Source organism: Physeter macrocephalus, chromosome 20 (assembly GCF_002837175.3).
Source record: "Physeter macrocephalus isolate SW-GA chromosome 20, ASM283717v5, whole genome shotgun sequence".
Lineage (NCBI taxonomy): Eukaryota > Metazoa > Chordata > Mammalia > Artiodactyla > Physeteridae > Physeter > Physeter macrocephalus.
This window is the reverse complement of record NC_041233.1, coordinates 28,452,231-28,477,916: the sequence shown is the minus strand read 5'-3', so window position 1 is coordinate 28,477,916 and position 25,686 is coordinate 28,452,231. Positions and strand designations below refer to the sequence as shown.

The window sequence follows — 25,686 nt, the reverse complement described above, 5'->3', positions numbered from 1 at the left end:
ACGCACAGGCTCAGCGGCCATGGCTCACGGGCCCAGCCGCTCCGCGGCATGTGGGATCTTCCCGGACCGGGGCGCGAACCCGTGTCCCCTGCATCGGCAGGCGGATTCTCAACCACTGCGCCACCAGGGAAGCCCTGTCCTCATTTCTTGTCATTCTTTTTTCTGCTTAGCAGCAGTGATTTCCACTACTCTGTCTTCCAGCTCACTGAACCATTTTTCTGTATCATTTAGTCTACTGTTGATTCCTTCTAGTGTACTTTTCATTTCAGTTATTGTATTCTTCATCTCCGTTTGGTGGTTCTTTATCTTTTCTAACTCTGTTGAAAACCTCTAACTTCTCACTGTGTGCATCCATTCTCCTCTCGAGTTCTTTGATCATCTTTACAATCATTACTGTGAACCTTTTCTCAGGTAGATTGTCTGTCTCCACTTCACTTAGTTCTTTCTCTGGGGTTTCATCTTGTTCCTTCATCTGGAACATGTTCCTGTGCCACCTCCTTTGGTCTAAGTTGCTATTTGTATTTTCATCTATGTGGTGGGTTAGTTACGTTTCTCGACCTTGGAGAAGTGGTCCTCCGTAGGAGGCGTCCTATGCATCATAGCGGTGCACTCCCCTCTCATCACCCAAGCTGTATGCTCTAGGGGTTCCTCCTAAGAGGGCTGCGTGGGTCCTTCTCTTATGGCAAAAGCTATGTGGTTGGTCTTGTCGGCTTGGTTGGCCCCTAGCTTGGTTGGTCGTCAGGTCCTGCCTTGTGTGGAGGCTGCTGGCTGCTGCAGTGGTGCCTGGTCACAAGGTGGCTGGTTGCTGGATCCTAGGGGGCCCCGGGGCTAGTGCTCGCTCACTGGTGGGCAGACTTAGGGTCCCGAAGACTCTGGGGCTGTTGCCCACCCACTGGCAGGTGAAACCAGATCCTGGGGTTAGTACCAGACTACTGGCAGGCAGAGCTGGTTCCTGGAGTCTGGCTGCAGGGCCCAGGGATCCCAGAGCTGGTGTCAGATCACTGCCAGGTGTGGGGCGGGAGGGTTCATGCCACAGTTGGGTATGGGGCCCGGGGTATCCCGAAGGTCGCTTTGGCCTGCTAGTGGGTAGGGCCAGGGCCCAGCTGGTCCCAGGGTAGGGTCTGGCCTGTGTTGCGGGATTGTAGTTTTCTTGCTTCTGGAGTCTGCCCCCTGATGGGTGAGGTTGGTCTAGATGCTTGTGCCAGGTTCCTGGTAAGAGAGGCCCGTTCCTGTCCCCTGGTGGGTGGAGCTGGGTCTTGGCCCTCTGGTGGGCTGGGCCACATCTAGGGGCATGTCCAGAGGCAGGTGTGGGCTCTTTTGTCTTTAGGCAGCCTGTCTGCTGACGGGTGAGGCTGTGTCCTCACCCAGTTAGTTGTTTGGCCTGAGGTGTCCCAGCACTGGTGCCCACAGGTTGCTGGGCAGGGCCAGGTCTTGGAGCTAATGAGCTGATGGCATCACCAGCTTCTGAGGTAGAGGGAGCTCCCGGATATGGTCGTTGCCAGTGTCTGTGTTCCCAGGGTTCCCTGCACAGCACCCCCCCCACCACGACTCTCCAAAGCCAGCAGGTAGGTCTGGCCCAGGCTTTTGCCCTGGGTCCCAGTGCACATGAGGTTTTTGTGCGTACCCTTTAAGAGTGAAGTTTCTATTTCCTCCAGTCCTGTGGGGCTCCTGCTGACATTCAAAGCCAGATGCTCTGGGGGCTCATCTTCCCAGTGCCGGAACCCCGGGCTGGGGCGCCCGATGTGGGGCTCAGAGCTCTCACTCCTGTGGGAGAATCTCTGCACTATAATTATTCTCCAGTTTGTGGGTCACTCACAGGGGAGTATGGGATTTGATTACATTGTGAGTTCGCCCCTCCTACCCATCTTGTGGTTCTTTCTTTAGGTCTTTAGTTGTGGAAGATCTTTTCTGGTAAGTTCCAGTCTTTTTCCTCGATGGTGGTTCTGCAAATAGTTGCGATTTTGCTGTGTTTGTGAGAGACTGTGAGCTCAGTCTAACTGGCCGCTCTCCCGTCAGATCCGTTTTTATGGAGGATGTGAAATCACGAGGTGAGCTGCTTGAGGACAGAGTGTGGCAGGGTGAGCCATGAGTAGGATGCTGCAGTGAAGGACCCAGGCAGCCTGAGAGCTCTGACCTTGGACAGGGAAGTGCATTTGGGCCATGAGAGGTCCAAATTTGTTCAGGGTAGGCCATGGGTGCCTGCCTTGGTTTGTCATAAAGGTCCTGTGGGGTCGGGTTTGTTTTTACATTAAACACAGGCTTCCTAAATGTTTTAGAGCTGTGTTCAGGTTTTTTCCTGTAACTTTCAGGCTGGAGTCATGTCATATCATATATTGGTCAAATGATCTGTCTGCTATTCTCAGATGTAGTGGGGTTGACAGGTAAGAAGGAGAGAGAAGTGAGGCAGGGTCCAAATCAGAAAGTGCTTACCTTTGTGGATCCTGGCCTGGCGAGTGGCTGGGAGGAGGGCAGGAGTGGGTAGGCCTGCCAAGGCTCTGACATTTGTATGTCGAGAAGGGTTTGGCCCAGTGACACAGAGTGCCACCAGAAAGTCACCAGAACAACTCCTTCCTTCTGTTCCTTCAAGTTTGCCTGGGGTCCAGGCATCAGCTTTAGAGTTCAAAGCCACAGACAAATTCAATTCTTAGGGAACTGTTCCCTTCCTTTCTTACAGAAAAACCTTCATTAAGTTTTGGGGATATCACCTCCCTTTTGAAGGCATCTCATATCCAAATTAATCCCACTATTTCTTGTGTCCCCACTGTGTTGACATCCACTTTCCCATGGCACTTACCAGACTGTGTTTCTTTTGGGCCAGTTAGAAGCTCCTTCTCTGGAATTCCCCTTGGGGGGTCTCTGCCGTTTTGTTTAGAAAAAAACGTGTTGATGAGTCTTGAGAACAAGGGGTGAGACCTCAGGGAGAATGTTCAGCTAACAAAAGATACATCAACTGCCTTTTGCAGAGTGTGGATTCTGTTACCTGGAGGTTCTTTTTTGTTTGGTGAGCACCAGAATTAGTTGAGTTACGACAGTTTGCCTGTAGATCAGGGCAGGGCTGAATTGTCCTGCGTCAAAGAGGCTGTGTCAGTCAGGTTAGGCCATGCTACGCTACAGTAACAAACAGCCCTGGCAGTGGCATAACACAAGAAAGGTTTATTTCCTGCTTCTTACATGTATGATATCAATCACGGAGGAGAGGGGGGAGGAGAGGGGGAGGCTCTTCATTAAAGTCACTCGGTGAACCAAACTGAATGACGCTCCATCTTGGCATTTACTTCCCATATCATCCCAGCCTAAGATAATGGTACATCTCTAGATGGAAAGCTTCTATCCAGAAATGGCACACATCACTTTGCTTATGATTCATTGGTCAGAGCAAACCACTGGCCACACATAACTTCAAAGGAGACTGGAAGATATCCACCAATTGCCCAGAAAGAGGAAAGAATTGCAATATTTGTAAATATCCCTAATGATGTCCATAGAGGTGAAGCTCAATCTAGTGGGAGGGTGAGGGTCAAGGGGCTTTTGGAGGGAGATTGAGGGACTTAGGCTTCTCAGGACCATGTTTCTACCTTAGGGGCTGTGTGGGGGAAGGGTCAGGGAAGGAATCCTTGGTTGAACCATGGCCTAGAAGGAGCTGGGTAAACTCAACATCTCCTATTAGACCCACTTGTCATGAGGTACTGGATTTAAATCCCTTCTCCACCTTACCTGTGAAATCTTTGAATGTCTATGTTGTTCCCTAATGCCTGTGTCTGGGAGCATGGGGTGGAGGGCAGGGCAGGAGGGAAGGTCTCAGACAAGTGCCACATCCAGGATGTAAGTCATTCAGGGCAAAAACAGAGGCTGTACACATGGCACCAGGCACTGGATATACCAGATGGCCGCCATCTGAGTTAATGTACCTGTTATGTTTCCTCCTAGATCATAAATTCCTCAAGGTCAAGGACTGCTACTTACCTATATGCATGTCCCCTGCAGAGCACAGAAGTACTCTGGATGCAGTAGGTGCTCAGTTGCTTGAAGCTGGTTTGTGGGTGAAGGAGTAAACGAGTGAGTGTGTTTCTGCCTCTCTTCCCTGTGCTCTGAAGCCATGCTGTGGACTGGCAGCCAGGGGACGATATGGGGCGGACCAGAAAAGGTCTTCACTCAGGGAGCAGCTCTCCTCACTCCACATCCAGCCTTAACTTCTAACCCTGTTAGAGGAACGAAGGCTCCCATTACTCTTGAAGTGGGATATAGAAAGCTTCCTCAACTATTCTCGCCTGTGCTGATGGACATTTGGCTCTGGAGGGTTGGCTCCACCTGTACGCCGAGAGGTGGATGGCAGTGTTGGGGCCCTGGACCAGGACATGGTTGGGGGATGGGAGGCAGCGGAGTGAGACACATGGGTGTTGAGGGTAATGGATAGGAGGCCATCGCTGAAATACCTTCCTTCACTTACCCACTCATTCATTCGTTACTCACCCCTTCATTCATTTATTTATGACGTCATTCATACCCTCTGTCATCCGCAGTGATAACATAGGATAGTGCATACGGAGCTCCTGATACAATGCCTGGCACCTGATGTGTGCAAGTGAATGTGTTTGCTCATTCAATCATCAGCAATATTTTTAGAGTGTCTGTTTTGTACCAAGCATTCCACCAGACTCTGGGAATAGAGCAGAGGACAAACAGACCAACAAAGGTCTCTTCTCTCATGGAGCTTGCATTCATGTGGATAAATGGGGTTATTATTATTTTGAAGTATTCATGATGTTCTGGGAATCCACAGAAATTGACAGTATGGTCTCGCTTCTGAGGGAGATTAAAAACTAGTGGGAGGGACTTCGGGGTTGGCGCAGTGGTTAAGAATCTGCCTGCCAGTGCAGGGGACACGGGTTCGAGCCCTGGTCCGGGAAGATCCCACATGCTGCGGAGCAACAAAGCCCGGGCGCCACAGCTACTGAGCCTGCACTCTAGTGCCTGCGTGCCACGACTGCTGAGCCCACGTTCTGCAACTACTGAAGCTCACACGCCTAGAGCCTGTGTTCCACAGCAAGAGAAGCCACAGCAGTAAGCCCACGCACCGCAACAAAGAGTAGCCCCTGCTCACCACAACTAGAGAAAGCCCGTGCGCAGCAACGAAGATCCAACGCAGCCAAAAATAAATTATTTTTTAAAAAGTACTTTCCTTAAAAAAAAAAACAACAACTGGGCTTCCCTGGTGGTGCAGTGGTTAAGAATCCGCTTGCCAATGCAGGGCACATGGGTTCTATCCCTGGTCTGGGAAGATCCCACATGCCCCGGAGCAACCAAGCCCGTGCGCTACAGCTACTGAGCCTGTGCTCTAGAGCCCGCGCGCCACGACTACTGAGCCCACGTGCCACAACTACTGGAGGCCGCGCGCCTACAGCCTGTGCTCTACAGCAAGAGAAGCCACCGCGATGAGAAGCCCACGTGCCGCAACAAAGAGCCAATGCAGCCAAAAATAAATTATTTTTAAAAAAATTAAAAAAAAACCCCCAAACTAGTGGGAGACAAAACATAGGCACGTGGAATATAAAACACAATGAGACAGCCTGTGAGGGCCCCAAGAGCTGTGTGGGCAGGGCTGTCAGACTCTGGGTGAGGGAGTGCTCTCCGGGAGGGCTCTGCTGGGGGTGGGACAGGGGGAGGGGTGAAGGGGGGTGGATTCTGACTGCAGACTGTTCTACCCCTTCCCAGCTGTGTGACTGTGGGCAAGTTACCTAACCTCTCTGAGCTCCTTTTCCTCCTCTGTAAAGCCTCATAAGGCTGATATGAGTTAATTTGTGAAGCTTTTGGAGCACTGCGAGATACGGAAAACTACTTTATACAGGCTTTTTTTTATTTTTTTAATCAATACATGAATAAAGCGGGGTGGGGGGCGCAAGTGGGGGATCCATATTGGAAGATGTGGCCGGCCATGTGGAAGAGAGCCCTGAGTAGCCCTGAAAGATGATGGCTAGACAAGAGCCTGCTCGGATGCCCTTCCCCAAGGAGTCATTTAGTTCCCTTCATTCGTGCCTGTTCCTCTCCATCCTCTGTCTTTTTCACACTTTCCTGTCTATGGTCAGTATCTAATTCACCTCTGGACCCCCAGTGCCTAGCACAGTGCTAGAAAGACAGATGGTGTACGTCAAGACTGTACAATGACCAATGAATATCCTCTCATTAATGTCACTGGACTTTGCATCGATTTATTCAGGAACCAACCTGTCTTCCAGGTCCTCAAACTCTCACATGGGGGCTTGAGGCTTGCAGCCTAGAAATCCTGGTATTTCTCCAACTTCCCCATCTACTGAATGTCATCCCATCACTGACCTGTTGGTCTTTCTCTGAGCCTCCCCCAGGGCACAGAGGGGAGGCAGGTCTCCCCTTAGCAGGATACCCCTCGATTCATGGCAGGTGATAGGTGGGAGGTGGGGCCGGACTTGTGGGAGAGGAGGGGCATCCCATCAGCTATTGCCACATTATCCTTGGATAGTTCGTTTTCCTTTCTGTCCTCCTGAGGCCAGTAGTAGTAGTAATAGTAACCATCATCATCATCACTGTGACAGCAAAGAGGGTGGAGTGTTTCCTCATAACCAAGCACTCTTCTAAGTACTTTACCTGCCTTGAAGCAGATGTTCCCAGTGTCCCATCCATATTCCTATGGCCAGTCCCAGAGGTCTCTTGAGGGTGGGTTCTGAAGGTGGACTTCGTCTGCACAGGTGCCTCCCTGCATCTCCTGCCCGAGGGTGCTCTGTCTCCGTGAGAGCCAGGCCTGAAGTGCCCGCGGTGACCCTTTAGCAATAATGGATGGGTTAGTGGAACGGATAACCCAACTCTCACCCTCAGTGGGACACCCCCCCCCCGGAGAGCCCCTGGAGGGACTGAGCCCCCGTTGCCCACCGTGGGAATAATCGACTCATCAGTGCACCCGTCACTGGTTTCCTCCCTTGTCTGTTTCACCTCCCTACACCTTCCGTTGTTTCCCTGGATCATCTTCCAGATAAATTACTTGTACCAGGTGTTGGACTTGAGGGCTCCTTTTAGGAGGAATTCTGCTGAAGACTCCTATTATTATCCGCATTTTATATATGCAGTAAAAGAAGTAACTTGCCAAGGTGACACAGCTGGTAAGGGGTACAGCCAAGGTCTGAACCCGGCCCAGGTCCAGAGTCGCTGTCTCTAATGACTGTGCAGTCCCTCCTCTCCCTCCGACTGTGACTTTTAAGTCAGGTGCTTCAGGCTGTTTGCTCCAAGGCTTGGGGCCCCCAAAGCAGACCAGAATTGCCCCTACATCCCTAGCTCGGTTTCTTTGAAAACAGTCCGAGCAGTAACGCTCCATCTGGTCCAGACAGAAGCCCTATTCCCTTCTTTTTGTGTCAAGGAGCTGCCAGCCCCTTCCCCCCTTAGTGTTTGCTGGCAAGACACAGTAAAATCGTTCCTCAATTAAAGGCACAGTGAAATGACACTTGAATTCTCTGGGGAACAATTCTGCTATGATGGATAAACATGTTAATTACTCAGAATTTAACCTCCAGCTGCTGCCTTTGCAGAGCTTTCTCCTCTCAGCCTGAGCCTGAGGCCTGGTGGGGTGGACTCTCCGGGAGCTCTCTCTGGCCCCCAAAACCTCCCTATCCCTGCACACAGCCAACACCCAGTAGACAGTGAGTGGAGAGTTCCAGAGCATGGGCTCTGCATGCTAGATGGCTTGGGTTCGAATCTCAGCTCTACCACTCATGACCCACGGATCCTTAAGCAAGTACTTCAACCTTGCTGTGCCTCACTTTTCCTATCTATAAAATGGGTTGCTGTGACAATGAACTACATTAACATTGGTAAAGGATTTAAGGACTTTGATGCTTCCGCGCTGTGAAAGGAAGTGTTTGCCGTGCAGATAGCCGCTTCGGGGCCCAGCTCTCCTCCTGCAGGATTTGCTGGGTTCTTTTTCCTTTAACATCCTCACTACCTTGCTCCAATCTTAGTGAACTTGAAATTCACTTTTCCCTGAGCCTAATTTCACCCCTCCCAAAGGAGAGTGGAGTGAGGCACATTTGCAGTCTTTTAGGATGTGAGTAGGCACTGACCATTTGTTCACTTGTATATTCAACATTTAAAGGGTGCCTACTAGGTGCCAGGCCCTACAGCAGAAGCTGGGGCTGCATCCTCCAGGCAGACGTGGCCCGTGACTGCCCGCAGCTTTCCTGCAGGAAGGTGGAAGCACAGGGAAACATGTGCTGCAGCCTGGAGTGGTGGGTGGTATGACAGAGGCCAGGACATCCCCCCTGGTGGTATCCCCTGCAGCACCCCGGTGATGCGGGCAGCACACGGCAGTGTGGGTTTTGGAATCCAGTCGTAGATTCCAATACCCACTAAGCATCTTTGCCATGTGACCTCAAGCCACGCATTTAACCTCTCTACCCCTCAAGTTCCAGCTCAGAAATGGGGACAGTAATAGGGCTGAGCTGATAGGCTTGTGAAAATTCAGACAAAATCTCAAGCGCAGTCACTGAGAAAGCACTTCGTAAGTGTCAGCCAGTAGGATGACGCTGATATTGTTAAGGATAACCTCTCTAAGTGGGAGTGTCCTCGCCTAAAAATAGCACCTCCCTCCCTGAGCTTCTGGTGATTAAATGAGAAGATGGGTACAAAACATTTAGCACTTTCTGGGTGCAAAACACTGCCTGGTGACATTTACTCAGGGGTCTTTTTGGCCAGTGCCCTTCCTCTCTCGGCTCCTACCTCACCTGGGGGCCTGGGGGAGCCCCACCTTTCTGCTGGAGCCCCAGTTGGGCTTCAGATTCCGCAAGGAGACTCCAGCCTTCAGGTTGCCTTGTGCAGAATCATAAACTTCTGGGCTCCCCAGGCTGGAAATGGCTTGCTGCTGATGGGATCATTAAGAGTGCCAGCCAGATCTGATCTCCGCATTCGGAGGTTTATTAATATCACCTCAAATTTATCTTCCCTGATGGGGAAATTTTGTCAGCATCTGATAAAAGCGAAATACACAGCAGCCTTGTGCCAACAAGAGGCCTTTCTCTGTCATCAGCTGTTAGCAGAAAGCTAGTGCAGCAGCCTGCAATGGGGCTAATGAAAATGTAGGTGGGGAAGAGAAATGAGTTTTGTGTCTTCAGTGCGGAACTTGGACTTCAAAGCTCCTCCAGGCGTCCCCTCCCCCAAACTGGGCTGTGAAAGTCAATTTCAGAGCTGCATTTCCCTCTGAGAGCATATGCCTCACCCTCCAATAACCATCTGGACACCACACTCCCGATGAAACCATGCTTGTCCCCTCTGAACACTTCCGTGCAGCCTGCTTACCTTCCAGTCTATAATGCTACCATAAAAGAATATCAATGAGTGGAGCTGGCTGCAGATGAGAGGAGAAAACAGCATCTTGGAGGAGTGTAATAGGGCTTCAGCAAGAAGGATGCCGGGTTGAACTGCTGACAAAGTGGGGCCCTTAGCTTGTGTTAGCTGAGTCAGATGGGATGTATCTAAGCGGGAAGATCCTCTAGGGCAGAGGAATCAGGTCGTGATTCTAAGGCAGTCTTGAGTTTTCCTGCTGATGACCTGGCAATGGGAAGCCTGAGGTGGTAGGGAGTGTCTGGGGAGGCCGAACTGATGTATGGTGCTGAATGGAGGAGCAAAGTGCTTTGGAAGCTTCTAGTTCAAAGGCATCCTTGGTTCATTATAAAATGTCCAATGCCCTCATTTTACTAATGAGGGCAGGAAGCCCAGAGAGGGCAAGCTGTGTGTCCAGGATCACACAGTAAGTCATTGGTGGCAGGGCTAGAACTAGAATAGGTATCTGGCTTCCCTGTCAAACAGTCTTTCCATCAGACTGTATTTGTACTTTTCTTCCATATTTGGGTAACTTTAATTGAACTTTTCTACCTGCCAAGCACCTGTTAAGCAGGGGATGTTCTTCGTTGACCTTCACAACAGCCTTGGGGAAAAGATGCTCTTGGTGCCTTCTTTTGACACTTGACATCGTGGGGCTGGGAGAGTTTCAATGACTTGCCTAAAGCCACAGGCTAGTAAGTGGTGGATTCAGGGCTCCAACCTAGCCAACTGGCTCCAGAGCATTGCTTATAATCAACAGACCAAACCAGTGTTTCTCGAAGTGGGATGCCTAGAGGAGCAGTGTCAACCTGGGAACTTATTAGAGGTGCAAATTCCTGAATCAGAAACTCTGGGCGTGGGGCTGGCCATCTGTGTTGAGTACGTTTGAGTTGGTCTAAACTATTTCAGTCATAAAGCTTCCCACTTTCAGAGTGAGTCTTCCTTCCCATGCTCTGTAAACCAAATTGCCGACTTTTCACGCCCGAGGAAATTTACAAGGTAGCTGCTACTTCTCAGCAGCCCAGCTTCTGGTGGCCTCTTCTAACAGTGGAATTATTCCAGAATCCTGGGTTTGGCGTAGGTTTTCCGGCACCCAGAGGGGTTAAGTGTGCCTCTGAGCTTGAAGACAGCAAAACTGTCATTGCTGAACCTTCTTTTGGCCAGAGGGGATTCTGAGAGTCCCATCTGATTTCATGTGAACTTGGACAGTCTGGTCTAGTCAAGTGGAAAATTAGCAAACTGGAAAGGAATGGGACACAATTTGAGACCAAATGTTCAAGGCAACCAGGGTGCTGCCAGACTTCTGAGCATAGATCTTGTGAAGCCATTAGCAATCCCATACTGGAGATGTTTTCTTCTTGATTCAACAGATACTTCTCTTGCACCCACCAAATGCCAGGCATTTTGCTTAGGACTGGGAATAGAAAGATGAAAGGATGTGGTCCCTGCCCACAGGGAACCCACAGTCTAGTGTGATTATCTAGCGGTGGGATTCTCTACTGGGGAAAGTACAGTGGCTTTTAGTTGATGCGGTTGACGATGTCTAGTTAATAGTGTCATAAAAATAAATTCCCTGATTACCCCATTGGTGATCATTGATACTGCATACTGATGAAGGCAGCACTTTTTTGGTGGTGTGGGATAAAAACACTGCAGTCCAGTGAAGGAGGGTCTGATGAAGACTTCATTATTTAATGAACCATGTCCTTGTAAACAGCTGTGGTATAAACGAGCCAGGACAATTATGCACGTTGGATTATGTCTGCAGTAAATTGATTCTACTTTATTTGATTAGGTTGGTTCTCCAAAGACAAATTCTTCCAAGTTGGGTCCGGGAAAAAAAATCGCCATTCAGACTTTGCTTCTAACCTTTAATCTTTGAAACGCTTTTGCTCTCCAATCTTAAGAGGAAACACCTGATGGCCACTCCGTTGTTATCAGCAAGAGAACCAAGAATAATTATGTGTTTGCAATAGCTATTGGCGTGCTCTGTACAAGACTCACACAGTCTTCTCTGGATGAGCGTGCCCACAGGGGCAGTAAGAGACAGGCCAGAGACTGACCACTCCTTCGTGAGCCCCCAGAGTAGCCAGGCTTCAGCTCACCAGGCCGTTATCTTCCTCTACATATAGTCAAATATAGGCCTGCAGGCGGACATAATGAAAAGAAATGGGATTGACGTGAAATTCTTCCCCCAACCCCATTCTGCCATTTTCAGCGTATTAGGCACTATCTAGTCCATGATGCATTAGTAGCTCGTGAAAATGAAGTTAATGGGTCATCACCAACATCAGTAAAAAAATGAAAAAGAGTAAAATAAAATATTATAGTGCATCTCAATATATTACTCATAGTAAGAGTAAGTATTGCTTCATGAAACTGTTTTTTGGTTTGTGTATATATGGGCATGGGTGTGTCTATGTGGTGTGATGTGTTCTGAACCGTGCTGGAATTCCCAGATTCTCTGTAAGTGGAACAGGTGACTTCTGGCTGAAATTCATTTCCTATAACAAGAAGAGCCCAGAAAGGCTAGAAAATCACTTGTGCCAGATGTGGTCTCTAAGGTAGTGAAACCAATGGATGAATATTGGAATCCTTAGTGGTTTTGAACTTAAGACAGGGTACACCCAGTACACTTAGCCTTACTACATGTGATGCATTCTGATCTATTCCATTCCCATTCTATTTATAAAATGTTTGTTGAAACTCATTAGGTAGATCAATTTCATGACCCACCAGTGGGTTAAAATTACAAAAAAACCCACCAGATTAGGTTACATTCAAATTCCCTTTCAACCCCAAATACTGTAAAACCAATATAAATCACCATTATATTAGGGTGTAAAATTCTGTGTGTAGCAGACTCTTCGATAAAGTTGTTTTTAACCTTCCTACTAGTTCTGTGTGGAATGTTTCCTACCTTTATTGTATGTCTGCCTTTACTGGTGAGCCTTTTCCTTTCATAATTACCTTGTTCTAGTTGTGACCTTTTCTTTTTTGCCTAGTCTGGTTGGTTGCCGGGCCCTGCCTTGTGAGGCTGTTGCAGGCTGATGGATCCTAGGGGCCCCGGGGCTAGTGCTGGCTGGCTGGGCAGAGTCAGGGTCCCGAAGACCCTGGGGCTGTTGCCCGCCCACTGGCAGGTGAAGCCAGATCCTGGGGTTAGTACCGGACTACTGGCAGGCAGAGCCGGTTCCTGGAGCCTGGCTGCAGGGTCCATGGATCCTAGAGCTACTTTAAGATCATTTGAGGGTGGGGGGTTCCTGATATAGTTGGCTATGGGGTTCGGGGTGTCCGGAAGGTTACATTGACCTGCTAGTGGGTAGGGCCAGGGCCCAGCTGGTCCCAGGGTGGGGTCTGGCCTGCTTTGTGGGGTTGTAGTCTTCTTGCCTCTGGAGTCTGCCCCCTGATGGGTGAGGCTGGTCTAGAGATTTGTGCAGGCTTCCTGGTGGGCTGGGCTGTCTAGGGGGCGTGTCCAGAGGCAGGTGCTTTAGTCTTTAGGCAGCCTGTCTGCTGATGGGTGGGGCTGTGTCCTCACGCAGTAAGTTGTTTGGCCCGAGGTGCCCCAGCACTGGCGCCTACAGGCTGTTGGGTGGGGCAGGTCCCAGGTTTTGGCTAATGAGCTACTGGCACCGCCAGCGTGGGCTTCTGTGCTAGAAGGAGCTCTCAAGTATGGCTGCCGCCAGTGTCTACTCCCCAGGGTGAGCTGCAGCCGCCACCGCCTCTCCAAGGAGACTCTCTCAGGCCAGCAGGTGGCCCAGGCTCCTAACAAAGAACTGCTTTTGCCCTGGGGCCCAGTGCACATGAAGGTTGTGTGCACCCTTTAAGAGTGATGTCTTTATTTCCCCTAGTTCTGTGGGGGCTCCTCAGTTAAGCCCTGCTGACCTTCAAAGCCAAATGCTCTGGGGGCTTGTCTTCCCGATGCAGGATCCCCACCCCCCACCCCGGACTGGGGAACCCAGTGTGGGGCTCAGAACTCCCACTCCTGTGGGAGAACCTCTCCAGTTTGTGGGTTGGCCACCCAGGGGGGATGGGATTTGATTATGAGTCTGCTCCTCCCACCCATCTCATTGTGGTCCTTTCTTTATGTCTTTAGTTGTAGTAGATCAACTGAAAACCATCTGTTATTAATCAGTCATTGGTTCACTTGCCTGCTGATGCATTCCACTTATTACTTACTATGCACCAGGTGCTGTGCTACACCATGGTGATATCAAGTTTGTAAAGTACATAAAACATGGCTCCTGCCCTCAAAGAGTTTGTAGTTACAGGGACACTGAGTAGGTTTCCTGCTTGCCCTGAGTCCCATAGGGGAGGAAGGACCCTTGAGCTTCGTCTCTAGCACATTCTCCTCGATGTTCCTGGGTGAACTATTTGGCCCTAAAGTCTTAGTCCAATAGCAGAGTTTAAGATGCTGCTGTTAATAAAAACTAAACTCAAAATGAACACATGTTGGGAAACAAAGGCTGGCTCTGGAGGCCCTCTCCCCTCTTGGTCCCTCTCAAATGTGTCAGGAACCCTAATTCCTTGGGTATTGATTAATTTCCTATGTAGACCACTGATCCCGTGGACTGACTTGTAGGGACTAATAAAATAAGATGGCTCAGAGTTGGGAGCTAATCAGATTTCTTTTGTGTAGACTCGCTTTATGCTAGGGTTTAAGGAGGGACTCTTGACTTGAGTCCTGGAAATGCTCTGTTTAAACATCTCCCAGATGGTTAGGGGCGAACTGGGCCCAGGAGGGTGGGGGGCACTGGACGTTCCTTAAGGCTCCTGGGTAGTGAGAATCCCATCCTCAGAGGTCCCTGTCAGTGTTGACCCTTGAGGGTGACCACATGTCAGTTTAGAGTCATGTCCTACATTTTTTATGGTTATTTTATTGTCCTGCAAGACTGTATGCTCCTGGAAAGGAGCAGCTCGCTGACTAGGTTCCATCACTCCGTGACTCTGAGTTGCTCATCCTTCATACATAAAATGGGAGCAAGTCCGCCCCCCACACCCCCACTAGCAGGCTCGAGGGGAAGGCTAAGTGACCACCTGGCCCTCAGGAAGGGCCGTTACCCTCTCCCTCCAGCCCGTGCCACCCCTCAGAAAGCCAGCACTTGGTACATGGCTTGTACCCCCAACCTGAGAACTCCCTTTCCTCCCCTCAGTCCAGCCCTGGAAGTACCACCGTGTCATTAGACCTCCTGACAGCTTTCATCCATATTTCTCTCTTTCCTCTTTACCCTCATCACATGCTCTACCCCTCATTCCACTTTAGGCCAATCAGCCAGAATTACAAATACTTCCCCAAACCTGAGGGGTTATTGGAGTTCACAGCTCCCTGCTTCTGCTTGTGGTTTACCCTTTGCCTGGGGGCTTCCCTCGCACGCCCCATGATCGGCTCACCCCAGCACTCTCCACACTGAACAGAATGACCTCTTTTTGTGTTCTTCTCTCGTGAGTTTCTTCACTTGCTCAGTCACAACAGGGGCCAGCCCCTAGTGAGCTGTGCACATCTGAATTTGAGGGTTGAACCTAATTATGTCGTCGAGGTGGGATGCGAGTGGCTGGGTGGGGTGACATTCCCACTAAGTTGCCATACCATGGCTTGAGTGAGCCCCAGGAGACCCATGCACCCCAGCAATGTGTGAGATGGGCCCACTGAGATGATCTCCTCCAGAGCAGGCCATAGTCAGGGAGGTAGCATGGCTTGGGGATTGAATAAGGCTCTCAGGCCTCTGAATGAGGCAAACAGATTCCCGTCCTGTGGAATGCTGTGCTAGTTTATGTCTCTTACACTGAGGGCTACAAGACGAGGGAAGGCCATTCCCAGTGACTGGCCTGGTTAGGTAAGCCATTGGATTCTGTGACATTGAAGCTGGAAAGGTTTTTCTGGATCACCTCTGGTCCAGCCTCTCCCTTTACAGATGAACAGGCCAAGGTCAGTGAGAGCTATCACTGCTAGCATGTGGGGTGGCAGCTGCCTGGGCCGAGAGGAAAGGGGGCCTGTTGCTACTTCTCCTCCCGCTAGTTGCCAACGTCTTTCCCCGGAGCCAAAGAGACAGGGAAGAAGCAGCATCCGTTGCCATGGAAACCAGCCCACAGCAGGAGCAGGCTGCTCTCCCCGCTAACTGTAGCTCCTTTAACAGGCGCTGATGCTGGTTCTGCTGCTGGGCCTTGCTAGGGGCGCTGGGACCCGTCACCACATTTTCTAGGAGAGAAAGCTGGAGGAACACGTCTAACATAAATGGGACAGGCTTAGCAAAGTGGGCCACAGTGCACTGTGCCATTCTTTTTGCTTTCTCACACCAGCTTCTCCTCTGTCAGAGACTCCAAACAGGATTTAAGGAACTTTTTAGAAAGAGATCAGCCTTGAGCCAGAGTTTGGCCTTCAGATGCCAGAACTAAACTTTTGAACTGCTAGCAGCTCTGCCTGGAAGGGTCTGTTTGTCAGACCTGCCAGAAGAAAATCTAAAATGAAGAGCTGGAGCTGGGGGAAAGAGAAAAAAGAAAAAATTTATTTTGCTTTCAGACATAGTTCAATCTCCTAAATGAACCAGGAGTTAAACTGGGGCTTTAAAAATCGATAGGCTTTCATGTTTGTGTGGGACCGAAGAGTTCAGGGGTTGGGAAGGGCCTTATTAGGTCATCTCATCCACCTCTCTGCCTCCAGGCCTATTCTAATCCCTCTTGTATATAAAACTCTGGAGAAGGTGACATCATGAGCTCCCACAATAATTTGTTCCACTGTCTAACAATTCTCGATCTTAAAACCATCTTCCTTATAGCAGGGCCAGATTCCTCCCGCTGCCTCCAAAGCTTCTCTGTCTGTGGTCCAACGCTGCTCAGAAGCAGCTGGGATTTTTATGAAATGAGTGTGGGCTTGGGCCTATCGTCAATGTTCAAGTCTTGCCGTTTCCACTCATAGGTAAAACGACCTTGGACAAGCCATTTAACTGTTCCAAGGCTCGGTTTCTTAATTTAAAGAGGTCAGTGTGAAGGTTACAGGAAGTAATACATGCAAATATGCCTAACGCGGCGCCTGACATTTAGTGACGCTCAACCAAGGGGCCGTGTTTGTTGGCCTGGGGGTGCCATGGTACCAGTACCTTTTGGATCAAGACCTCAGGTATTAACCTTTCGGTTGTTGGATCATAGGGTTGTTGGAGGGATGGGGAAGTGGGGCAGCTGCGGGGACCCTCTTGGGGCTTGGTCATTGACTGTTTGCCAACCAGCACAAGAGGTTTCAGTATTTTAGAGGGCTGTTTGGTGGTGCCAGTGCATCCTGTCTAAAGTATCAGCCCTGGTGGTGCCTTCAGAGATGCTAAGCAAACCCCTACCTCCACGTCTTTGTGCCACTGGTACCCCCCCACCCATGCCTTCACTGCCCTTTTGAATCCCACCCAAAAGACCCAGCTCACATTCAACCTCATACATGACTTCGATTCAGCTCTAAACCCATAAAACTCATGGCCTGCGTTCTTACTCCAGGAGGGAAGAAAGAGGGAAGGTTGTTTGTGCGTGGCCAATTGAGCCATCGGCTGAGTCAGGGGATCACAGAGCATTCAGCCTGAGAATGATAGATGAAGAAACTGGGCAGGGACTTGCCCCCAGGCCATCCCAGTCATGAAGAACAGGTCTAGAACCTCGGTCTCCAGACCCACTGCCTAAGCTTCTTGTCCAGTACCCCATGAGTGAGGCTGTTCCTTCAGCCTGGAATGAGAACAGAGTCAGCCCCCACCCTGTGTAGCACCCTCCTACCCTAGCACATGCTTGCTGAGTCACTCGGAGGGGAGGCAGATAAGGGAAAAACACATACCTTTTTGGAGATGGCATGCATCAGTTGGGAAAACCGAGGCCAGGCAGTAAGAGTGGGTAAGGTCTCCCATCCAGCTCCCCTTCCTCATACTCACACAAAGGTTGGAGTGCTGGGGAAATTAAAAGCATTGGTGTCATTCTTACCCACCTGGGCAAGGGGGCGAACTTTCAGCCACATTCTGGATGGGTGAAGTTTTACTATTGATTAGATACCTGCTTGGCTTAGCTTCTATAGAACCTGTTTCAAATGGAAATTCCCTAGACAGACTGGTTCTGCTGTCAGGGAAGTGCTGACCAGCCTCTGAAGCACCTGGATTACAGAAGCATCTGGAGGGGGTTATTCAGGCTAAGAGGCTATGAGATAAATGTGTGTGTGTGTGCATGTGTGTCTACAATCCCTTTTGCTGGCTGCAAATTCTGTCATTGCATCATGGAAAAAATGCTTCCGAAGGAAAGTAGCAGGTGCAAAGATGCTGATGTTGGAGCCATTGAGGAAACAGTTTTGGTCACAAAAATGCTGTTTTATGCACTGGGTTGGCACGTGATTGGCGCAGATGGGGAAAAGACCATTGAGATGGCCAGGCTTCTTTGGGTGAGGGACACAGAGTGGGTCCTGGAACAGTAGGGGACGGAATAGGATTGGGAAGCGTGTCGCTTTGGAGCACACAGGGTTGGAGTTCAAATCCGGACTTTGCTGCCTTCCAACTGACTGGCCTTGGGTAATTCCACAACACTTGAGGCTGCTCTCTGGGTAGGGGCTCAGTGTAAATTCCAGGTTCCTTATCATGGGGCTTCCAAGGATAAACACACCTGGGTACCTCAGGGGAAAATGACCCAGAGATTTTTTTTTTTTTGTGGTATGCGGGCCTCCCTCTGTCGCGGCCTCTCCCGTTGCGGAGCACAGGCTCCGGACGCGCAGGCCCAGCGGCCACGGCTCACGGGCCCAGCCGCTCCGCGGCACGTGGGATCCTCCCAGACCGGGGCGCGAACCCGGTTCCTCTGCATCGGCAGGCGGACGCGCAACCGCTGCGCCACCAGGGAAGCCCTGACCCAGAGTTTTGAGCCTTTCAGCCTCAGTCATCAGAGTCAACTCAGGAAGAAGTATGTATGGTGGTGGAGAGACCTGCACATAAAGTGACCCCTTGGGCTGCCATTTTGGCCACATCTCAGGGTTAGGAAACTGCCAGCTGGTCTGCTTCATTTGCTGAGCTCTGACAAGGCAGCAGCCGGAATCATCTTCTTTGCTGGAATCTGGAACAGCTGCTGGGATTTAATAGTGTACTTAGAGGAATTACCTGGAATCACAGCAGGCATTAAGAAATGGGAATGCATTTCTGTAAGCCCAGCTAATGTTTGCGTGAGAGAGAGCAAGGTCTTTCCTTCCATGGGGGGTGAGACGCGAAAAGGACTGCCCTGTGATTGTGCTCTAAGTATATATAAGCAGTGATTTCATCTGGGTGGTGCTTGGCATGGGACTCGGGCCAGATAGTGTGTGAAAAGGAATGACTGAATCTGGTTGGGGGACCTCCTTTTAGGGTAGTTGCTCAAGGAAGCCACCGTCTCTGGGCATCTAGGGAGTGACAGCTGTCTTGGCCAGTACATGAGGACAGCTGTGGACAGCACAGTGCTCTGAGCCCATTTTCCTACTCTCTCTTGCCGGTTTATGTGGCATCAGAATATCCCATTGGTGTCTCCTGTTTTAATTCCATTCCCCGATATTTAGTTGGCACTCCCATCACGGGACATCACCCTGCTGGGTGTACCGTGCCTGTCTTCTAGTGGTTTAAAGTCTTTTGGGGAAGTGTGATTAATGAACGTGCAAATATTAGACAACAATAAAAGACAGTATAAATTATGGTTATAAGTAGAATCTAAGCAGGATAGATATGTATAGGGCCGATGTAAATGTCCTTGGAGCTTAGAAGAGGGAGAAACTTCTGAAGTTTGCAAGAGACTGGCTTATAAAACCAGAGGCCTGCCCAGCTGATTGGAAAGTGCACCTATTGCAGGGGGCCATGCCCCTTCTGCTGACATGGAATTTGATGAACTTTGAGCCTGAGGCAGTAACAGAGCCTGGGTTTAATAGAAGGAAAGGGGTTCTGCCTCTTCCTTTTGCAAGCTGAGAGTTTCATCTGGCTTGGGGACTGCTTGGATTTGCCATACATGTGCCATGGTGGCCTGGATAGGTGGTCACTTGACTCAGTACCGAAACTGGCTGCCGAGTGGTTTCCAGCTATGACTCTGGCTAATGAGATTGGATTCAAAGTGTGTTGCAGATCATTGAATGTCAGTGAATGATGGCCATTTAGCTCTTGTGCACCTCCCCTGCCCTGCCCTGTGTCGTGCCGAGCACCAAGAGATCCCAAGCCGAGGGTGACACCCAGTCAGTCCAGTCTCCTAGGTGTCTCTGTGGTCCATTTGCTCCTCACCTAGTTCAGGCCACCATCACTTCTTGTGTTGACAGCTGCAGTCATGGCCTAAAAACCTGCTGACATTCCCTCCTCGTTAACCCTCCCCATCCAATCCATTCTTCGAACAGTGGCCGGGGGACCTTTCTAAAAATGGTTTTCTAATCACGTTAATTCCCTTTCAGAAACTCTTCATTTGTCCCCATTGTACTTACAAGAAAATCCAGTCTCCTTATCACGTGTCGTCCGCTCCTGAACTTTTCTCTTTCTCCATGTGCTTCTCATAATGTAATTTCAAAACAAAAAAACAACTGGCCTCTACCCATGTGGATCCCTCTAACTGGGAATGTCTCCCCTCTCCTCTTCCATCCCCCACCTTTTGCCTGGCTCCCTCCTGTTCATCCTTCGTGAGCTTCATCCCTTACCAGACCAAGATGCCTGCTCCCATCCCATACCTCACAGCTTGCTGAACTTTGCCTTTGAGGCATCTCATGAATTGCCATATGTTATCTGTGTAGTTTTTGTTTGTCTGCTTGTTTGACATTTAATGTCTGTTTTTCCCCTCCTTTCCTCTTTCCAACCCCTCACAAGGTCCCTGAGGGCAGGGACCCCCATCTTGTTGGCTACTCCTCAGGACCTAGCTCACAGCCTGCAGTTCAGCAGGATTTGGCACATGCTTCTAGAGGTGATGGAGCCTTTGGATTTCTAGAGCTTCCTCGTAGGTTCCCACCATGTGTCCTGTGGACCAGGGAACCACTGGAATTGAAATGAGCTCCAGGCAACTCAGCCAGATGTTTCTGCCTTTAGATGAGCTTTATGCCCAGGCGCAGAGCAGAAGAAACTATGTCGACTCATAAACCGGGCAAATTTATAGTGGAAATCGGTGGGAGAGAATAAATATGAATCCCCATGATGTCAGTTTATGGGCTGCTTTATAGATTGTAATCACCCATTTAGAGTTTACAGGCTATTAATTTTGTTTGCAGAGAGCCAGGACGCTTGGGGACAGAATTTATAGGGCTACGTGTGGTGTCAGACATGTGGACCCAGGACTTCAACCCCTGAAAGGTTTTGGAGAGAGAAGGATAAGCAGTCTTTGGTTGGGACTCAGGGCCCTTACCTCTAGCTCTCCTCCTGGCCATAAGTTTTTAAACATTGAAAAACAATTTTGTTCACTGTTTTATTATTTTAATTTTACCGTAGTCTTCAGGGGCCCTCCTTCCTGCAAGCAAAGTGGCTATGTGGAATTTCGCATTCAGCCCTTTGTAGAGAGGGCTCCCCTTCTGAGAGCTTGAGGAGGTCTGAGGAGAAGCGGTGGTGGGTTGGACGATTGTAAAGGTAAGGGGAGATGAAACAGGGAAAGTACTTGGTACTCAAAAAGAATTATAGGTAATAAAATGATAATGATGGTTGCTGTTTTGAAGTAAGCCTGGTTCAGTGGGAACAAAGTATAAGCTAAGTGCCAGGACAGTTGGTCCCAACTCTGTCACTGACATGCTGGGTGACCGTGGGCAAGTTAGCCTCTCTGATCCCAGATTCTGCATTAGTGAAATGAAAGATTTGATCATGTAGGTGATGCTGCTCAAAGTATGGTCTTTGGGCCAGTATCACTTGGTGACTTGTTAGCAATGGAGATTCTCAGGCTCCACCCCAGGCCCCCAACTCAGAATCCTGTGAGTAGGGCCCAACCATTCACATTTTAACAAGTTTTCCAGCTGGTTGGTGGGTACAGTGAAGTCTGGGAAGCATTACTCTCTGGTAACTTCTGGCTCTAACACGCCACGTCCACAGCCCTAACATCACATTTGATGATGGCTCCCCATGAAGCAGTCACCCCCGGGGCCTTTCTCCTTGAGATCTTGGACCGAGGTGGCTTTTGGCAAGAGGAGAACAGAGTGGAGCAGGAGAATGAACGCAGGATTCTAACTCAAGACTCAGTTGGGATTTGAACCCAGGTTGCCTGATGCAGCCTCTGTCTGTGGATCCACTACTTCGCTGCCTCTCAGTAGTACGGCCCTTGCCTCCTCCTTGCCTAGTGACCTTGGCCAAGTTATTTGTACTCTCTGGGTCCCACTTTCCTCATCTGTAAATGGGGAGGACCGGGACCTCTTTTATAGGGTTGTTGTGGGGATTACATGAGTTATGTGAGAAAAGTGCCTCTAGGGCCTGTACCTCACCAGCACTGGGTATATTTGCTGCTGATATTACCATTAGCATCCTCCCCCTCCCTCCTCCTCCTCCACCTCTTCCCTTCCTTCCTCTTCCTCCTCCTCTTCCTCTTCTTCCTCCTCCTCCTCTTCCTCATCACTGCTTCAAGAATATAACTACATAGGTCTTCGAGTAAAATGGAAGGTATGAGGAGGGCTTCCCTGGCGGCGCAGGGGTTGAGAGTCCGCCTGCCGATGCAGGGGACACGGGTTTGTGCCCCGGTCCAGGAAAATCCCACATGCCGCGGAGCGGCTGGGCCCGTGAGCCATGGCCGCTGAGCCTGCGCGTCCGGAGCCTGTGCTCCTCAATGGGAGAGGCCACAACAGTGAGAGGCCCGCGTACCGCAAAAAAAAAAAAAAGGAAGGTATGAGATTGGAGCTCAAGTTTCCTAATTTGCTCTGTGACCTTGGGCAGGTCGTTGAAGCTTAGACGGTAAAATGGCCTCATCTCTAAAATGGGAATGTTTATTTATTCTGCTGATATTTACTGTCTATCAAGTGCTGACACTGGGCCAGGCCCTGGGCATTGCAGCATGGGGCAGGCAGATGTGGTCCCTGCCTTCTCTCTGCCACTTTCTCTGAGCCCGGGGATTGTGGAGGGATGTGGTAAGATCATACATGAGAAAAAGCCTATCATGGTTGTTAATCATCATCATTTTACCGGCACAGACACAAAGCATGTCTTGGAGTTGAACAGTGTTGACCGTTCTTGTGCTGATGGACCCATTAGAAAGAGGAGGAGGCCTTGCCTGGACGGCACTAGATATACTTGCTTCCCAGGAGCCTGACCAACTCCTGTACCCTCCACCTAGAGGGCTTCCCCTCCGTGTTTTGGGCAGTCATTGGAGGTATTCCTCCAAAAGCTGATGCAGGGGTGAACCAGTGTCTACCTTTACCAGGTCTTCTTTGAAGTCTTTATTCTCTGCCTGCACACGTTCTATCTTGGAGGTTTCTTTGGAGACCAAATTAGGTGCATGAGTGCATTAGGTGACTTTGGAGCCTTTGCATGAAACAGGAGGTTGGAGCTGCAGAGGGGCAAAGGATGGGAAGGTAGGTCCTTTAGGTGGTGTTGGTTGGATTTAATTTTGAGAAGGTGCTTTAAACATTATTGTGGGAATTGTACTTGGCCTTGCCCTCAGCCTGCCTGTATGCAGATGAGGTCTGCCTGTTGTTTAACTGGGCAATTAGAGGAGGGAGGGAATGACATTTCCCCTAATGCCACATTTGAGGTGCAGCAATCCTGCCAGTCTCTGGGGTCTACAAGAGCCCAGATTCTTTTGGGGAAAGGACCATACCTGTCAGGGCCGCCCTGCCCCAGCTCACCTTCCAAAGAGCACCTTTTGAGTTCAAGTTTGGGCTCCGTGCTTTGAGCAGGGATCTGTTCCTTCTGTTAGCCTAGGGCTTTAGTGAGTGTATGCTTTGGGCCCAGCCCTCTGCTAGACAGAGGAGGAGAAAAAATGATGCCATGGGCTCTGCCTTCCAGGAGTTTGCTCTCGCATTGGTGAGGTGAACCAAAGTCACAGAAATAATACCACCATTTTCACGAGGTGGAATGTAATTTATGATTTGTGTGGCATAGGCAGAAGGAAAGAACCTTGAGAGCTGGGGGATATGGGAGGGCTTCGTGGAAGACATGGTGCTGTAGCTGGACCTGATGGATGGAAATACAAATGGGTGGGTTTTCCTGGGAGAGAATCAGGCAGACCCAGGCAGACACTGGGTGATTGATTAATCCATAACTGTAGCACTAGTAGTGGGTGCTTCATTTCACCAGTGTAGTTGTGCAAACAAAATCATTTCTAGTTTTTCATCTTCTAATTAACTGAAATCTGACTGAGTTTCATCTACATGTTTACCTGGGGGAGTTCCCCCTACTCTGGGTTGGGCAAAGCTGTTGGGTCTCAGAAAGGACCCAGTCCCAGGCTTCTGGACACTAACATGTGTGCACCTGGTCCTTGCTGAAATTCTTATTGTGACATCCGAGTCCTTTTGGGTTTGGGGCTCTGCTGCATCTGTGTTGCCCACGGAGCATGGGAGTTTGTGGGCAGACAGGAAACTTGTATCAGTGATACATCCTCCCCAGGGTACCATGAAGTCACCCCCTCACTGCTGTCTCACTGCATCCGGGGGACGCAAGTCTGTTGCTCACCTCCTACTTCTCCTTAGTCTTCTTCTGCCTCTCCCTCTCTCGCGTGGTGCTCCCCAAAGTCCTCTCCACCACCCTTCTCTTTTATGAATCCCAGTGAACCAGAAGAAGGGCCTTTGTCATCAAGCCACCTATATTTTCCCATCTGCAAAAATCTTCTTGTTAAAACCGCTTGCTAGATGTGAGCAGCCTACAGGGAACACAGACATAAATCGGTGTTTCTGGAACTTACGCCACCACACATTTCAGGGCCAGAAGAGCAGGGGGTAACATCTTTAAGTAGCTGAGGTCGATCCTGCCCTTTGGGCAAATGTTGTTTGCTCAGGCTCTTCTGGATTCAAGTGCTGAGTTCTTCAGGGGCCACAGGAAGGACCAAGATCAGGCAGCTGGCCACCATCACCTGTGGGTGACTTAAGACAAAGGCAAATACTTCTTTGACCCTTCACCCCAAAATGTCCTCCCTAAGTCATTTTACCATCACAGCACACATTGGCCGTGCCTGGAAGACCCATTCTCCAGAACCAAGCAAATAAGGAGAGAGTCCTTCTCCAGCTGGCGGTCAGTGTTGCCTGCTCCTGGCCTTAGGCACTGACTGAGGAGGTCTGAAGGACCAGGGCAGAGAGTGTGTGGAGACCCTGGTACTCAGGGTCCTTCTCTTGTGGAGGTGAAGACAGGAGGTATGACTCATAGTGAATGGGGGACTTGAGTGGGATCATTTCCAGAGACCTTAGAGCCTCTAACACATGCTGGTTAGCTATTGCTAAGCCATAACAGATGGCAAGATAATATTATTTTTCCAATCACTTGCTAATCACATTCAGTAATTCTCAAATACCTCCCCTAGTTGAGGAAGATGCCTGCAGGGTGAAGATTGTGGCCTCATTCTCTCTCTTTCCTACTTACTCTTCTGCCATTTTCCCTTCATATATTTCTGGATGATGAGACAGTCCTGCTCCGTGAGAGGGGAAAATCAGGCAGCTGAGGTGTGATTTGAAGGACCCATTATGTTCCTGTGGTCCATCAACATGTCCCATTGATTCCTTAGCATTGGCCTGAAATGTCCATGTTTGTTGCTTCTTTGGGTCAAGGCATGAAGACATCTGTCAAACTGCCTGCCTTATCTCTGATATGGAAGATGAGAAAGGATGATAACCTAACTAATCTAATATGAAAAGCTAATAATGTGTTGAAGTCAATAGAGCTGAAAATGAGTAGATTGAGTGAATATGATTCTCAATATTATTGCTGATAACGAAACAGTATAGCTTCATGCTTAAGAGCACAGACCCCCAAGTCCATGGGCTCAGTGTCTGAATTCACTAGATTGGACAAGTTACTTAGCCTCTTTGTTCCTTAGTTTTTTCATATATGAAATGTGGGTAATATTAGTACTTACATCATAGGGTTGTTAATAGATAATACTCTTGGGTTAACATATATTTATTTATTTATTATTATTTTTAACACCTTTATTGGAGTATAATTGCTTTACAGTGGTGTGCCAGTTTCCGCTTTACAACAAAGTGAATCAGTTATACATATGTTCCCATATCTCTTCCCTCTTGCGTCTCCCTCCCTCCCACCCCCCCATCCCACCCCTCTAGGTGGTCACAAACCACGCAGCTGATCTCCCTGTGCCATGAGGCTGCTTCCCACTAGCTACCCACCCTACGTTTGGTAGTGTATATATGTCCATGCCACTCTCTCACTTCGTCACAGCTTACCCTTCCCCCTCCCCGTATCCTCAAGTCCATGCTCTAGTAGGTCTGTGTTTTATTCCCGTCCTACC

The 25,686-nt window shown here is 49.6% G+C and overlaps 1 protein-coding gene across 27 annotated transcripts in view; it reads left to right on the top strand.

Moving 5' to 3' along the window:
• Window positions 1–25,686, top strand: part of KCNMA1 (potassium calcium-activated channel subfamily M alpha 1) — a 761,872-nt gene that overhangs the window by 270,719 nt on the left and 465,467 nt on the right. The window lies entirely within an intron of this gene.